The sequence below is a fragment of the Canis lupus genome, chromosome 14 (genome assembly GCF_003254725.2).
Source record: "Canis lupus dingo isolate Sandy chromosome 14, ASM325472v2, whole genome shotgun sequence".
NCBI lineage: Eukaryota > Metazoa > Chordata > Mammalia > Carnivora > Canidae > Canis > Canis lupus.
The window spans coordinates 26,752,576-26,770,640 of record NC_064256.1 but is presented as its reverse complement, the minus strand read 5'-3'; the positions used below and the strand labels follow the sequence as shown (position 1 = coordinate 26,770,640).

General features: G+C 34.7%; 1 pseudogene; it reads right to left on the bottom strand.

Moving 5' to 3' along the window:
- Positions 1–3,084: 3,084 nt before the first annotated feature.
- LOC125752433 (60S ribosomal protein L7-like) lies at positions 3,085–8,022 on the bottom strand (annotated as a pseudogene).
- Positions 8,023–18,065: the final 10,043 nt, after the last annotated feature.

The window sequence follows — 18,065 nt, the reverse complement described above, 5'->3', positions numbered from 1 at the left end:
GGGAAATACAAATCAAAACCACAATGAGATACCACCTCACACCAGTGAGAATGGGGAAAATTAACAAGGCAGGAAACCACAAATGTTGGAGAGGATGTGGAGAAAGGGGAACCCTCTTACACTGTTGGTGGGAATGTGAACTGGTGCAGCCACTCTGGAAAACTGTGTGGAGGTTCCTCAAAGAGTTAAAAATAGACCTGCCCTACGACCCAGCAATTGCACTGCTAGGAATTTACCCCATAGATACAGATGCAGTGAAATGGCAGGACGCCTGCACCCCAATGTTTATAGCAGCAATGTCCACAATAGCCAAACTGTGGAAAGAGCCTCGGTGTCCATCAAAAGATGAATGGATAAAGAAGATGTGGTCTATGTATACAGTGGAATATTACTCAGCCATTAGAAATGATGAATACCCACTATTTGCTTCATCGTGGATGGAACTGGAGGGTATTATGCTGAGTGAAGTAAGTCAATCGGAAAAGGACAAACATTATATGGTCTCATTCATTTGGGGAATATAAAAAATAGTGAAAGTGATCATAGGGGAAAGGAGAGAAAATGAGTGGGAAATATCAGTGAGGGTGACAGAACATGAGAGACTCCTAACTGTGGGAAACCATCAAGGGGTAGTCGAAAGGGAGGTGGGCGGGTTGGAGTGACTGGGTGATGGGCACTGAGGGGGGCACTTGACGGGGTGAGCACTGGGTGTTATGCTATATGTTGACAAATTGAAGTCCAATTAAAAAATTAAAAAAAAAGAAAAAATAGACTTTTCTATGGGCAATAAGGAACTATTAAAAAAAATTTCCAAGAGGAGATATGATTATTTGCTTTGCACTAATTATGTTTCATTTGTCAGACTAAATCTGTGTTTTAAAAAATATTTTATTTATTATTTATTCATGAGAATCATACACAGAGAGAGGCAGAGACATAGGCAGAGGGAGAAGCAGCATCTTACCTTTTTATAGATGCTGAAAGGATTATTAATGAAAAACAATTACTTTAAAATTCTTTGAATTTCAAAGCATTTTCTGTATATTTTGAAGCTAGTTTTATTAAGAAAGACCTAGATCAGGTGCCTGGTGGCTCAGTAGTTAAGCATCTGCCTTTGGTTCAGGGTCCTGGGTAGGGTCCTAGGATGGAGTCCTGCATTGGGCTTCCTGCACCACGGGGAGCCTGCTTCTCCCTCTCCCTCTGCCTGCTGCTCCCTCTGCTTGTGCTCTCTCTCTGACAAATAAATAAATAAAATATTTTAAAAAGACCTAGATTAACTTTCTAAAATTGGCTAAAAATAAGGCAAAAGTCTTTAGGGCAATAATACAAGGTATGATTCTATATTTTCAGTTAGTTGGAAGTACCAGTGCAAATTTTTTTTTTTGAGTGAAACTGAAGAAATTATAGGTAGTTTTTAACTTTAAAAAAAAATTTTTTTTAATTTTAATTTTTATTTATTTATGATAGTCACAGAGAGAGAGAGAGAGGGAGAGAGAGAGAGGCAGAGACACAGGCAGAGGGAGAAGCAGGCTCCATGCACCGGGAGCCCGACGTGGGATTCGATTCCAGTTCTCCAGGATCACGCCCCGGGCCAAAGGCAGGCGCCAAACTGCTGCGCCACCCAGGGATCCCAGTTTTTAACTTTTACAAACTAATTTTGAGGTATAATATATGTACAGAAAACTGAAATATCATAAACAATTAATTTTCATAAAATGAACATTTTCAATTAAACTGGGAAGCCCCCATCATGCAAGAGTAACCATTCGTCTGCCTTCTGACATAAGTTAGCCTGTTTTTTCATATTTATGTATGTGGACTTACACTACATGCATGCCTTTTGCTCAATGTTCTATTAGTGAGAGTCAACCAAGTTTTTTTCCTGTTTTGTAGAGTGTTAACTCTCACTGCCATATACACTTATACACTTAAAGAACTACTGCATCACAGAGTGTGTTTATGCTCTTCTTTTGCAACTGCTGCCAAAATTTTCCAAAATGACATCGATTTACACCCTCAACAGGAATTTTTGAGACCTCCCATTATTCCACATATTTCCAACACTTGGTATTATCTTTTTTTTTTTTTTAATTTTTATTTATTTATGATAGTCACAGAGAGAGAGAGAGGCAGAGACACAGGCAGAGGGAGAAACAGGCTCCATGCACCGGGAGCCCGACGTGGGATTCGATCCCGGGTCTCCAGGATCGTGCCCTGGGCCAAAGGCAGGTGCCAAACCACTGCGCCACCCAGGGATCCCTCTTTTTAAAAATTGATTTTACCCTTTGTAATAGAGTCTAATGATAAATGAATTGTGGTTTTTATTTCCTTGTGAAAAAAATTGTGCACCATTTCACCTGCATTCTGACCATTAAGATATTTCCTTTTATGAAGTATCAGGTCTTTGGCACAAGTTTTTAGTTGGGTTAATATGTAAGAGATTTTTATATATGATGCATTTAAGTCCTTTGTGTATGTGTAATGCAAATATCAATCATAACAGTATGTTTATTGTCTTTTAATAAACAAAATGTTTGATCTTAATGTGGTTTAATTAATTATCAGTCAACAAACAGCCTTTTACAAAATTATTTATTAGAGAACACTCACAAACAAGGGGAATAGTAGGCAGAGCGAGAGAGAGAGGGAGTTTGCTTTTTTGAATGTTTGCATTAGACTTTATTGATTTATTATTTTTATTCTTTTTTCACTTTTATAGTTTTAGATTCAATTCACTTTTCTCTCTCCAACTTCTTGAAAGAAAAGCATACATAATTTATTTTCAAGCTTTCTATTTTCCAGTACAGGCATTTAATGTTATAAATGAGTTCCTGATCTTAGAGGAAAAGCTTTCTCAGCTTTTCATTGCTGAGTACAATGTCAACTGTGGCCTTGCCATATATGACCTTTATTATGTTGATATAGGTTTCCCTGTACCCATTTGGATAAAGATTTTTTTTAATCATAAATGGATGTTGAATTTTGTCAGATCGTTTTTTATTTAGATGATCATAATTTTTTAAAATTTGGAAGTAGTCATTTATTAACTGACTTACAACTTACAAAATAATCCTCGAAGATACCTTAGTTCCTCCTATTAATAATCCTATTTATCTGGTCTTCCCTGTTGCCAGCATCTCTACTTTCTACAAAATGGGGTGGTCTTTTTCTCTATTGGGGGAATCATGGAGTAGATAATTTGAAGGGCCATAGGAAGTTGTTTGCTCCTTTAAAACGTTTTCCAACAGTATAGATCTCGTGAATCAGATCCTCCATGCAGATGCTGCCATATTTACCAAGAGATTGAGCAATCAGTGTGTTAATGAGTCAGGGCAATTCACTTATTGATTTTGCTATAACCACACTTGTAGATCAACTCATTTACCAACTTTGGATTTCGGTACTCCCATGCTATATATATATGACTCCACCATCCTTAGCATGTTAACTGAAGTCTTGTTGAACTTAACAAAGGTGCCACTGAAGATCTGGTGAAGGCAAAGAAGCTACAACACCTTTCAAACCTTTGGGCTCACATCATTGATACCTCTGATCCTGATGATAAATACCAATTTGGGTTCTGTAGGTATATGGAATTTGCTAGCTTTCCTTGCCATCTTTGCCATTAGAATCTCAGTTCTGTACATCTGCCTATATTCCTTGTGGTAATGCTGAGCTTTTTCATAGATAAGCTTCTTCCTTGCCTTTTGAAGTGACCTTTTGGGCAAACTTCTTTCTCAGATGCTTGATCTTCTACTCTGCAAAATTGTTTTGCTTTTTGTTAAGGATTTGTGGCACAGCTGGAAAAAAAGAGACGATCATACAGTTTTTATCTTTTATTTAATGTAGTGTATCACATTAACTGATTTACAGATGGAGAATCATCCCTGCATCCTTGGAATAAATTTTACTTGATCAGGGTACATGGTATAATAATAATAATAATATAAATATAATAATAATAATAGATTGTTAAATTCACTTTGCTAATATTTTGTTGAGGATTTTTACATCTATGTTTATAAGGAATATCGGCCTGTAATTTTTATTTCTTCTAGTGTTCTTGTCTGATGTTGGTATCAGGTTAATGAATTTGAATGAGTTTCCTTCTCTTCTGTGTTTTTGGAAGAGTTTGACAAGGACTGGTATTTATTCTTATTTATGTGTTTGGTGGAATTCACCAGTGAAGCCTTTTAGTCTTGGACTTTAATTTTTTGGGAGGTTTTTGATTGCTGATTCAGTCTCCTTACTAGTAATCAGTCTGTTCAAATTTTCTGTTTCATCATGATTCTGTCTCGGTAGATTGTATGTCTCTAGAAATTTATTCATTTCTTCTAGGTTGTCTAATTTGTTGGCTTAGAATTGTTTGTAGCAGTCTCGTGATCCTTAGTATTTCGGTGGTATTGGGTGTAAATCTCTTTTCTTTTATTGAATTCTCACTTACTTTCTTGTTGAGTCAACATGGATGAACCTCAGGGGCATTATGCTAAATGAAGTAAATCAGAGAAAGACAAATACTGTATAATGTCTTGTAATTTGTCTTAAAAAAAACCCAAAAAACTCACAGGTAGAACAGATTAGCAGTTGCCAGAGCAGAGGCTGGGTTTCTAGGGTAGAAGAAACAGGTGAACTGTTCACTTTATTATTCATTTAAATAAATTGTTTAAAAATAATTTCTTAATATTAAAGTATGTAAAACACAACTAATTATTTCTCAAGTCTCAAAAATGAAATAAAGCTACCAATGTCTCTCTTAATGCTGCTTAACCTATATTATTTCACAAATTTTTTTCCTTACAAATTTTGAAATATTTTTAATTCAGAGTATTTTGTAATTTGTTTCCATTTTTCTTTGTTTCTTGCATCTTTTAGAGTAATATTTAATTTCCAGGAAATCGGGGATCCCTGGGTGGTGCAGCGGTTTGGCGCCTGCCTTTGGCCTAGGGCGCGATCCTGGAGACCCGGGATCGAATCCCACATCGGGCTCCCGGTGCATGGAGCCTGCTTCTCCCTCTGCCTGTGTCTCTGCCTCTCTCTCTCTCTGTGACTATCATAAATAAATAAAAAAAAAATAATAATAATTTCCAGGAAATCAGGAATTTTCTTGTGTATATGTGCATGTTCTCTTTTTCTGTTTTAATTAATTCCTAACTTTCACTGTGGTTAGTTAACATACTCTGAGTAGTTTAAATTCTCTGAAGTTTGTTGATGCCTACATTGTGACATATTGCCACTGTTAGTAATACTTAATTTGCACTTAAATGCAAATCTTCATTGTTGGATATGGTATTCTAAATATGAGAAATATGTTCATTGTATTGTTTATATAATCAATATCTTTAATGATTTTCCATATCTTTTCAGCTTCTTACTAATTATCATGAATTGCTAATACTATGTGCAAGTCTTCCATAGGGATTATAAATTTGTTTCTTCTTTTAGTTCTGTTTTTACTTTATATATTTTGAGGTCATGTTAACAGATTAAAACAAATTTAAACATTTGATAGCTTAACTTATCATTATAAATTATTATTTTTTATCTCCAGTAATGATTCTTAAAGTCTGCTTGTTTGGAAATTAATACAGCTACATTAAATTTCTTTGGACTCTTGTTAATCATCTTTTTACAAAACCTTAAAATTTTATCTGTTTTGTTTATTGACAGGATGCTTCTTTTTCAGTATCACAAAAGCTTACTGTCTGTGCTTGGGGTTGCTATAATGAAAATCATAAAGTGATATGTTTCTCAAAAGGGCTAACAATGCAAAGTGGAAGCAGCACTTGTGAATGAAGGAACTTGGAGGTTAATGTTTCTTTGAAGTGGTAAATCCTTGGGAATTAAGAGAAATCTTGTCCAGTCCATAGAATTTGTGCACTTGCTGCTGCTGCTGCTTCTCTTCTATTAGGACATAAACTCTATGAAAAAAAAAAATTTCTTTTCCACTGATTAATGTACCCCTCAGTACTCAGAACTGTGCCTTGCTAATATTGGAAGTATATAAATAGTTAATATGCAATGAAATTTAATTTTTCTTCCCAGCAATTTTCTGAGGAAAGTTCTATTTTCTATATTTTGCTAATAATATAATTTTAAAAAAGATTTTACTTATTTATTCATGACAGACACAGAGAGAGAAAGAGAGGCAGAGACACAGGCAGAGGGAGAAGCAGGCTCCATGCAGGGAGCCTGACGCAGGACTCAATCCTGGGTCTCCAGGATCAGGCCCTGGGCTGAAGGCGACGCTAAACCACTGAGCCACCCAGGCTGCCCGCTAATAATATAATCGAGTCTGAAAAAGGTAAAGTAACTTTCTTAAGGAGAATAAAGAGAATCAGAGTGAGGTTTGTCTAATGTCAGAGGAGAAGACTTCACTCTAGTCTGTGAAGTACTGGGGAACCTTAGCTGACAGACGATAAGGTAATGTGGAGGCTAAGAGTTCCTGCTCTAGAGTCCAATTTACAGATCATTTTGCCCCCGTAATTTTGGGAAAGTTGCCTAGCCTCTGTCTGCCTGTTTTCTGAACTGTAAGGGTGACACTACCTCTCTGCCTGAGTTCTTTTAAGAATTAAGTCAGCTAATACCTAGAAAATATTTATTACTTATAATGCAGGTTTACTTTTTTCCCATAGGTAGTATTAGATCCAACTTTAGAGGAAAGAGACATTATTTTATTGGATTGCTCTCACCTTCTCTAAGTTTTATACACTTGCTTTTGGACTCATATTTTCTTCTGTTACAGAAAAGAAAGGAGACATCTTTTTTATTGTGTACATTTCTTCTCCTATGGATCTTGATTATTCCTGTGGATCTCCAACCTTAAGGATGGATTTTTCCATCCTTTTTCCCATTTGCCTTTCATAACCTCAATCTCTCCCTGTCTGTTGGATCTTTCCCATAAGTATTTATTTATGTTAAAAATCTCTCTTACCTTTAAAAACTCTTCCTATGTTTTAATCAACCACCACTAATTCAAAACTCAAGAAATTGATATTTTCAGTCTCAGTTTCCAAATTCCCACTTATTAAACCATCTTTTTAAAAAATTTTTATTTATTTATTTATTTATTTATTTATTTATTTATTTATTTATGATAGGCACACAGAGAGAGAGAGAGAGGAGGGCAGAGACACAGGCAGAGGGCAGGCTCCATGCACCAGGAGCCCGACGTGGGACTCGATTCTGGGTCTCCAGGATCGCTCCCTGGGCCAAAGGCAGGTGCCAAACTGCTGCGCCACCCAGGGATCCCCCTTATTAAACCATCTTAATCAATTTCTGTACTTTGTGGATCTTCTTCAATACAGTTTTTAAATATTAAAATTCCTAAGGGATAATCTTTTCTGATTCATCATCGATAGCTCTCAAACTATAGCCGAGCATCAGAGTCACCTTAGAAATTTTAGAAAAATTACTGATAGCCAAACATCTCCCTCAGAGATTGTGATTTAATTAGCATGGATAGATTCTAGGCCTTTGCTTTTTAATTTTTTTTTAATCATGAAATCATTCTAATGGTTAGCCATGTCAGTACTTTAGCCTCTCTCTCTCTCTCTCTCTATATATATATATAGTTTATATATATAGTTTAGCATATATATTTATATGATTATATATAAACTCTATATAGTTTAGCATAAAAGAAACATTGTTCTAAATACTAAACTCACTTAAGAGTAACAATAAAGTTGTTGGCTTGATTTTTAGTTAATTTGGAATGAAATAGTCCTATAGATGTTGTATAGTGTAGGTTGGTAGATTATGTAATCAAGCTGAAATTATATGCACATCCCTGTGATCATTTGAAATAGCATATCTAGGGTCCTGAAAGAATGAATTAGCCTCTACCAAATACTCAGTATATGGTAATCCTTCATTACCATGTAAGCTAACCCAATTTTATCCAATTATCTGTTTGATTGCCTGATATACCGATAAAAATAAACTAATAAGTTGTCTTTCTTTCTTTCTTTCTTTCTTTCTTTCTTTCTTTCTTTCTTTCTTTCTTTCTTTCTTCTTCTTTCTTTCTTTCTTTCTTTCTTTCTTTCTTTCTTTCTTTCTCTTTCTTTCTTTTTTAGATTTTATTTACTTTTTCATGAGAGACAACAGCAAGAGGCGGAGACAGGAGAAGCAGGCTCCATCCAAGGAGCCTGATATGGGACCTGATCCTGGGACTTGATCCTGGGACTCTGAGATCACACTCTGAGCCAAAACCAGACACTCAACCACTGAGCCACCCAGGTGTCCCATGAGGTTTCTGTTATTTTCTAAACCACTTTCCCTTAACCACTTATTGTTAAATCATTTGAGAGAGTAAGAATAAATTTATACTAAACACCACCTAATTACACAGAAATTTGAAGTGTCTTCTATAAGCACACACAACAGGTTAGTGACAAAGCTGGAACAGAAGTTGATTCTTTAATCAAAGAATGTTATTTGTAATCAAATTTCCTATAAATTACTGTAAAAAGGGAGTGAAGAAGTTGAGGAAGCTATGACATAGATTTTTTTTCAAACTTATTCTCTATAAATTTAAATGCTTGGCATTTTTGATAAATAGACCAGAATTATTACATTATGAATAAATTTGGGGTTTAATTCCTTGGTACTGTGTATTTTGTTCTCTTTTTTGATATTGTAAATAGATGTAAGTTTGTCATATTTAAAAAGATTTAAGTCATAGCATTCTTAATTTGGAATTCTCAATGAATTAACTTATATTTAAAATTTATATGGCCTTAAAGAATATAGTTATACTTGGATAAACTTCAAAGGAAATCATTGATTAAATGTGACTATATTTTTGAAGACTTCTAAGATGACTGCTACTTATATCCCTTATTTTTTAAACATTCCAAAATTCTTTGTATTTTAAGAAATAGCTACTAAAAAACTAAAATGAGAATTTTATGTAGATAAGTGTTAGAGCCATCACTTGCATTAAAAAATTTTTCCTGGTGAACAATTTTAGACCATCAATACAGTTTGTATTTAAATTATAAGAGAGATTTGATTGAACATATTTTTTAAACTTTTTTGTGTCAACCTGATTGTACAGGCTATAGAACATGATAATTATATATGGCACAAGCTTTTGGTGTATAGATTATTGGACCTTAATATATCCGAGTGTAGTTGAATTTGATAATTATGTTATGAAAATCAAAGTGTAGTTTGAACTTTTCACATGTTTATTCAACTATAGTAAAACAAAGTTCAAATGTTTTTTAAAAGTAAGTGATTTTAGAGTCAGTGCCAGTCATCATGGGAACTGCAAGTACTTTTCCTTGGAAACATCTTGTTACCCTAGTGTGAGTTTCATTTTTGTTTGCTTGTCTAACTCTGCCTTACCTAAACAAGGAGCTTAACTTGATAATTTAATAGCTTAATTATGACCTTGCCAGCAGTTTTCATGTTGACATGTTTTTAAAAATTCTGAGTAACTGATTTAAAATGTATGCCCCATATATTTTAATGTTCTCATGTATTTCTCTGTATTAATTTCTTTTAGCTCTTTAACATTTAGATATAAAGCATTAAATGAAGTCTAAAGGAGAAACTATAATTCTGAGAACACATTTTCTCCTTTATTACCCTTGAGTAGGAGGTGTGTATTGAAGACAGGCTGTGACCTCAGTTGCCCTCGGCCATCCTCCTTCCCTTCCCTCCTGCCTGCCCACCCACATCCTTCTTCTAAATTAAACTGTTCATTAGGACTGTTGCAAACTTTGAATCCTTTGTTTTTTAACATAACATTTATAATATGAATTCCCTTTTGAATTGTCAGCAAAATTTTGACATGAAAACACAGATTTTTTGAAAGCTTTCTTGTAAAACTAAGCCTGATTTTAATGCAATTTATATTGGCACAGTTACATTTGATATTATTCATAAGCCTGATTTGCCCAAATGCTTCTCTTATTTTCCCATATGTATCTTCCAGTTTTGCACAGATGGAAAATTTCTAATATCTTAGGAATAGTGAATATGATTTTATTATTTTTTAAAGATTTTATTTATTTATTCATGGGAGATACAGAAAGAGAGGCAGAGACATAGGCAAGAGGGAGAAGCAGGCTCCCTGCAGGGAGCCTGATGTGGACTAGATCCCAGGACCTCGGGATCACAACCTGAAGATGCTCAACCACTGAGCCACCCAGGTGCCCCATGAATGTGATTTTAAATAGAATGTATAGTAAAGGCAGTTTTTCAAGTATGTCGATATTTTCACATTTTAGTTTATGGCAGTTGAAAATTAGTTCATATAAACAAGTACCTGAGGGCATCCTTCTATAGAAAAAGGAAAAGAAATAAACCAGAGGTGAAATAAATAAGAAAGGAAATATTTTATGGCATGTTAATAAATACATTATTTTAGTACTATTATGTGTACTAAAACTTAGATGGTAGAAACAATTTTATTGATATTTTTATGTTATTGTTTTTAAAGAAGTTTGGGGAGACAAGAAACAAATTTATTCAATGCTTATTACATGTTTAGTTAAAAACGTTGGATTGTTTCTTTTCCTGATTTTAGAAAGACACTCTATAGGTACTATCTTCTTAAAAAGAGTAAGTTATGAACATGTACTGCTTTTAGTGTTGTTCAGACATCACTTAATTATAAGTTACTTTTCTTTTATCCAAAATACGAACTATTCTTGGACAACTTCTTGTGACATACATGCTCTTGACTGAATATTTTCTGCTCATTTTCTAACTCTTAAATCTCACTGGCATCAAGGAGATAAAATCAAAAGTTGGAAGCAAGTTTATTAATTTGTTTCACAAATGCTGGTTAAGCGTTTGGTTCCAGTTAAAAGTAATACAATGTTCTCTTTCTATGCTGATCATGACACATATCTAATTAGGGGAAGTCTTCCAAAAAGATTATATTCTCCATTAAAGCACATTTGATCATTTTATTCTTATGTAGTAATTGGAAGACAGTTTACTGTTTTATTTTAGCACATATTAATGCAAAGTGTGTGAGTGATGCAGCACAAAAAATTGTAAAGTGATGGAGAACTTAGGTGAAAAGTCAGTGGTAGAGTTACTCTTGTGAATTCCATTTTAAAAAGTTATTTCTTTACTGGAAATTTGCATGTGACTTTTAAAACCCTGGTTAGAGGGATGCCTGGGTGGCTCAGTAGTTAAGCATCTGTCTTCGGCTCAGGGTGTGATCCTGGAGTTCCAGGATCGAGTCCCACATCGGTCTCCCTGCATGGAGCCTGCTTTTCTCTCTGTGTATGTCTCTGCCTCTCTTTCTATCTCTCTGTGTCTCATGAGTAAATAAATAAAATCTCTCTAAAAAAAAAAAAAAAAAACTCTGGTTAGAATTGGCTTACACTACTCTGGAAAGATTTTGTCCCAAGTCAAAGCAGGAAAGAAGGAAAGATAGACTGCTTAATTTCTATTTGTATTATGAAAAAACAACAACTTATTTTATTTGAGTGTTTCTTGTGTCCTACTTCAAAATAAATTATTAGTACTAATTTGGAAAATCAAAGAAAGCATCTTAAGAAAAACTTAGAAATGTTTCATATTTAAATAAGTAGACAATCATAATTTTAAGAAAATTCAACTAGCTATATTTATTTGGAAAAATTTCATGAAGAATAATGATTCTAAGTTATATCTCATTATAAATCTGGGTAAGGAATTAGAATTGTGTTTGTGATAGAATAAATCAATTATTATTTTTATAGTTTATGAAGGAGAATTTTTCACCTGATGTTGATAATGCGTCTAGAAGTCCCAGTTCCCAGAAATGCGCACATTTAGAGAATTCAAAAAGTCAATCATACTTACCTATGAGAGTACTATATTTGTGAAATTATATGCAAAAAATGATACTGTGAAGCTCCTGGGTGGCTTGGTTGGTTGAGCCTCTCACTCTGGATTTTGGCTCAGGTCATGTTCTCAGGGTTGTGAGATGGAGCCCTGGGTAGGGTTCCACACTGAGTGTAGAGCCTACTTAAAATTCTCTCTCTCCCTTTTCTTCTGCCCATCCCCCTGGCTTGCATGTGCTTTTTCTCTCTCAAAAATTTTTTAAAAGTAAAAAATAAGTAAATGGATACTGTACCTTTCTTCTTTTGAATCTCTCAAAAGAAAACATGAGGGCACGAGCCATAACACAGTTGACTGTAAATGATCAGTTATAAGACCAATTTTCCTTAATATAGAAATTTGGAACTGTACTGTAGTACAAAAGGATCTTTGTATTGGTATTTGTTTCACTTTTGCTACAGCCTAAATTCATACTCTGTGACTATGCAATTGTCTCATTGCAGTATCTCCAGAAGAGTTCTACTCTGTGACAGGTTAGTAACAAGGGTATATAAAAAGTAAAAGTTGTGTTGTATTAAAGTGGAAAGTATGTGGAAACTTTGATAATATTTCTTAGAATTTTGTTCCTTAGATGTGTCTAGGTTTTTACTTGTCTCCTCAGGAAGTCCACTTTTTAAGCATTGATACCTCATCACTGAGGAACAAGAGAACAGTTTAAGAATGTGAAGAAGCCTTTTTTTTTGTAGACATTTTTGTTCATTATCAGATGTTTTAATTTACTACAGAAGTACAGCTCTGTGGCTCACAGTAATTTTAAGTGGAAAAAAAATAAAGTAAAAAGGAAATAAGTATCGAGGCTTTTTCCTGAGTCACTACTGAAATAAAATACTTAGTTTTGCAATTCTGTTTTGCCCCAGAATGCCTTTTTTCTTTCTATGTAAAAAATGTAGAAGTGGTAACTGAAATACAATATCAAATGCCATTGTCTTCAAAACAAGTAATTAGGCTGGTATACTTTGAAGAAGTAGAAAAATAAAGGTCACAATAGTACTTGACACTCAAAAGCAATATTTGAATGACGAAAAGCTTTGGGTAAGTTTGGTTTCATAGTTAGTGCTTGTTTCCAGGGAGCTCACCTTTATCAATTTGATTCATTGTAGTCACATAATTTGACTTTTCTGGAACTATAGATTACACCCTCATCTCACTGACCTGCTGTCAGCCCCCTCAAAAATATAGATAACTTAGAAACTAAAAATGCAATAGCTCATGAGAGAAACATTTTGCAATCCTCCTCTATGAATTAATAGCATATTTGCCCATAAAGAAGATAGCAGGCTTCATTTATTATACAAAATTATTACCCACTATACTAACACTACTGATTGACTTGAATGTTTTTATATTGTTAGGCTCGGATCATCAGTGCCTTGAATTATCTGGTGAACTAGTAAGTAAAGATCTCTCTGCCTCCAGGAATATAATAATGGCTTCTGGAGTAAGATTCTAAGCCAGAAAAACTCCTGAATATTTCAAACTGAATACTGCATTTGCTGTTTTAATGTAGTGAGTAGATGAGAGTAATACTGTGCATTTCTTTAAGCATGCAGTCTTTATTTATAAAACCCTTATTGTGTACTCAGAGTTATGCTAGTGTCAAGGATGTAGCTCTTCGGCAAGATAAAGTCAGTTTTTTAGCAGTAAAAAGAAGAAAAGTAAAATATACTGAAATAAAATTGAGAACAAATGAAAATATTTACTTCTCATTTACTGACAAAAAAAAAAATTAGGAGTAACAAAATAGCCAAGAAGAGTGGCTGCAAGAACATAGTCATCAGGGAGAAGGAAATACAGTATTAAGCCTTATATTTCAGGGAAACCAATTCTTGGCAAGTATCAAAGTCTTCACTCTGGCCAGACTCTGAATAGAAAGGAAAACTGAATGAGAATTGTGTAAGTGAAGTTAGAGCAGTACTCGAGAACATCGGAGGCCAAAAGCCCATGCTTTTAAAAACAAAACAAAACAAAACAAAACAAAAAAACCTGCCTATAAACAACGTTTCCAAGGAAATTCCTTCTAAATGATAGTTTGGAAAACTTCCCTCTTTTTTTTTTAATTTTTATTTATTTATGATAGTCACAGAGAGAGAGAGACAGAGACAGAGACAGAGACAGAGACATAGGCAGGGGGAGAAGCAGGCTCCATGCACCGGGAGCCCGACGTGGGATTCGATCCCGGGTCTCCAGGATCGCGCCCTGGGCCAAAGGCAGGCGCCAAACCGCTGCGCCACCCAGGGATCCCCTTCCCTCTTTTTTGATTTATGTACAGACAGTATCATTTTGCATTTTTCCGTGATAGATAAAATAACTAGCTTTACTTAATGACATAATTCTCTCTGCATCTAAACTGAATACCAGTAAGCATTAATAAAGTATCGCTAGAAAATGTCAGTAATCAGGTAGCAAATGAGATTGTGTGAAAGGGATAGTTGGGAATTATTTTCTGTTCTGTGCCTCTTCTGTTAACCTGAAAATAAGACTACCAGATATTTCACTAGCAAAAATGAGTTTATTCAGCAATAGCAGAGAATTGTAATTTAACAGGCAAGCTAAGGCAAAACCATACCCAAGTCCACAGAGCAAAAGAGATGAGCCTTTACAGAGGAAACGAGGAAGTTGGGAAGGCTGCTGTTGTGCATAGAAAGTCCACTGAGATAAACTGGGAGTTCAAAATATAGTGGCTCTTGTTGGCTGAGTTGTGTCAGTCTTTCATTGGCTGGGCTGTTGCCAGGTGAGGAGGCAAGACTTTCTTCCCCCTACTGGAACAGTAAAGTAGTATCCACGTGCAAGGTCCATCTTTTCTTTGGGGGTGTACAGTTGGCTAGAAATGATAGGGCATGAGTGCTCTCCCTGCTGGCCTCCTGACTCCATTGTAAATGTTTCCAATAAAATTTTTCTCATTGAAAATGATTGGCATTAACAAATTTTTTTTTCAAATGAATGTGCTATAGCCAATAAGGCGGATATATAAATTAGAAGTTATATTACTTAAAAATTGGCTTTTAATGCATTTTTCTCTGTATTCATGGAACTGTTTCCATTAATGTGCCTTTGTTTTGTCCATATGTAAATGAAAGCACATGGTATTTCTCTATGTCTTATTTATTTCACTTAGCATAATATCCTTTAGATCCATCCATGTTGCAAATGGTAAAATCTCATTTTTTAAAAGATTTATTTATTTATTTATTTATTTATTTATTATTTATTTATGATAGACATAGAGAGAGAGAGAGGCAGAGACGCAGGAAGAGGGAGAAGCAAGCTCCATGCAGGGAGCCTGATGCGGGACTTGATTCCGGGACTCCAGGATCATGCCCTGGGCTAAAGGCAGGTGCCAAACCACTAAGCCACCCAGAGATACCCTATAATCTCATTTTTTATGGCTAATATTCTATGTGTGTGTGTGTGTGTGTGTGTGTGTATTTAAGCATATACACACACATATGTTTTTATATACACACACACATATATATATATATTATACACACACACCAGTTATTTATTCCATCAATGGGCATTTAGATTGCTTTCATATCTTGGCTATTGAAAATAGTGTTGCAGTAAACACACGGCTGCATATATCTTCAAATTAATGTCTTCCTTTTGAGGGGGTAAATACACAGCAATGGAATTATTGGATCATATAGTTTTTCAAATGTTAATTTTTGAACAATCTCTGTACTATTTTCCTTGTGGCTGCACCAGTTTGCATTCCCACCAGTAGTGCCTGAGGGTTTCCTTTTCTCAACATCCTCACCAGCACTTGTTATTTCTTGTCTTTCTGATACTAACCATTCTACAGGATTAAGGTGATGATTGTGGTTTTGATTTGCATTTCCCTAATGATTAGTGTTAAATATTTTTATGTCTCTGTTGGCCATTTGTTTCTCTTGTGTGGAAACATGTCCTTTCAGTTTCTTTGCCTATTTTAAAATCTGATTGTTATATTTTGTTGTTGTTAAGTTGTAGGAGTTTCTTACATATATGGATATTAACCCTGATTGGCTATAACATTTGCAAATATCTTCTCCCACTCAGTAGGTTGTCTTTTGGTTTTGTTGATGATTTTTTTCACTGTGCAAAATTTTTTAGTTTGATATAGTCCCAAGAGTTTATTTTTGCTTTTGTTTCTTTGCTTGAGTAGACAGATCCAAACAAAGTTGCTAAGTAAGGTTCATGTGCAACAGATTAATGCTTATGTTTTCTTTGAGGAAATTTCGGGCTTCAGATCTCACATTTAGGTCTTTAATTCATTGAGTTTATTTCTGTGGATGGTGTAAGACAGTAGTCCACTTTCATTGTTTGTAGCCATCCAGTTTTTCCAGCATCATTTATTGAAGAGACTTCCCTCTCTCCTTTTTTTCTTTTCCCCTTTCCCATATATTCACCTGTTTTGTTTCTTAAATTTCATATGTGAGTGAGATCATAGAGTGTTTTTATTTTTCTGACTGATTGGTTTCACTTCGCATAATACACTCTAGCTCCATTCATGTTGTTGCAAATGGGCAAGATTTCATTCTTTTTGGTGGCTGAGCAATATTCCATTGTGTGTGTGTGTGTGTGTGTGTGTGTGTGTGTATACCACATCTGCTTTACCCATTTATCAGTTGTTGGACATTTGGGCTCTCTCTGTTGTTTGGGTATTGTTGATAATGCTGCTATAAACATTAGGATGCGTGTACCTCTTCAAATCTGTATTTTTATATCCTTTGGATAAATACCTAGTAATGCAATTGCTGGATCCTAGGATAGTTCTGTTTTTTTAGGATTTTTAAAAAAGATTTATTTATTTATTTTAGAGAGAGTGTATGCATGCAAGTGGGGGAAGGAGCAGAGGGAGAGGGAGAGAAGCACAATCCTCACTGAGCACAGAGCTTGAAGCATGGAGCCGAGTACAGGGCTCGATCCCACAACCCTGAGACTAGAATGTGAGCTGAAACCAAGAGTTGGAGGCACAACCCTTTGAGCCACCCAGGTGGCCCACCTAGTTCTATTTTTAACATTTTGAGGAATCTCCATACTGTTTTCCAGAGTGGCTATACCAGTTTGCATTCCCACCAGTGGTACAAAAGGGTTCTCCTTTCTCTACAGACCATATAGTTTCTTTTTTCCAACACCTGTTGTTTTTTTGTGTCATTAATTTTAGCCATCCTGACAGGCATGAAATGATGTTTCTTTGTGGCTATGATTTGTATTTCCCTGATGATGAGTGATGTTGAGCATCTTTACGTGTGTCTGTTAGCCATCTGAATGTCTTTTTAGAAAAGGGTCTGTTCATATCTTCTGCCCATTTCTTTCTTGACAGGATTTATTGTTTTTTGAGTATTGAGTTTGGTAAATTCTTTGTAGATTTTGGATACTATCCCTTTATCAGATGTCATTTGCAAATATATATCTTCTCCCATTCCATACACTGCATTTTGGTTTTGTTAATTGTTTCTTTTGCTGTACAGAAGCTTTTATCTTGATCAGGTTCTAGTAGTTTATTTTTGCTTTTGTTTCTCTTTCTATGGTGATGTGTCTAGTAGGAAGTTGCAATGGTCATGGTCAAGAAGTTTTTATCTGTGTTCTCCTCTAGGATTTTTTGATGGTTTCCTGTTTCACATTAAGGTCTTTTATCCATTTTGAATGTATTTTTGTGTATGGTATAAGAAAGTGGTCCAGTTTCATTCTTTTGCATGTTGCTGTCTAGTTTTCCAAACACCATTTGTTGAAGAGACTTTTTTCCATTGGATATTTTTTTCAGATTTGTCGAAGATTAGTTGATCAGTTTCCTTGATTAAATTTATTCCTAAGTTTATGATTCTTTGTCATGCAGTTGTCAATGACATTGTTTTCTTAACTCTGTTACTTTTTTAGAGTATAGAAATGAAACAAAGTTTTGTATATTAATTTTGTGTCCTGGAATTTTACTCAAATTTATTAGATTCAGTAGTTTTTCCATGGAGTCTCTAAGGGTTTCATGTAATATATTGTCATGTCATCTGCAAATAGTGACAGTTTACATCTTTCCTACCATTTTGGATGCCTTTTATTTCTTGCCTGATTGCTGTAACCAGGACTTTTAGTACTATGTTGAAAAAAGATATCCATCATGCATTTTAAAATACATTTCTTTTTATGTATCCTGTGATTGTAAAATAAAAACATACACATTGTTGAAATGTGATCAAATAGAAAAGTGAAGTTTAAAAATTGTTAAGAATTCCAGG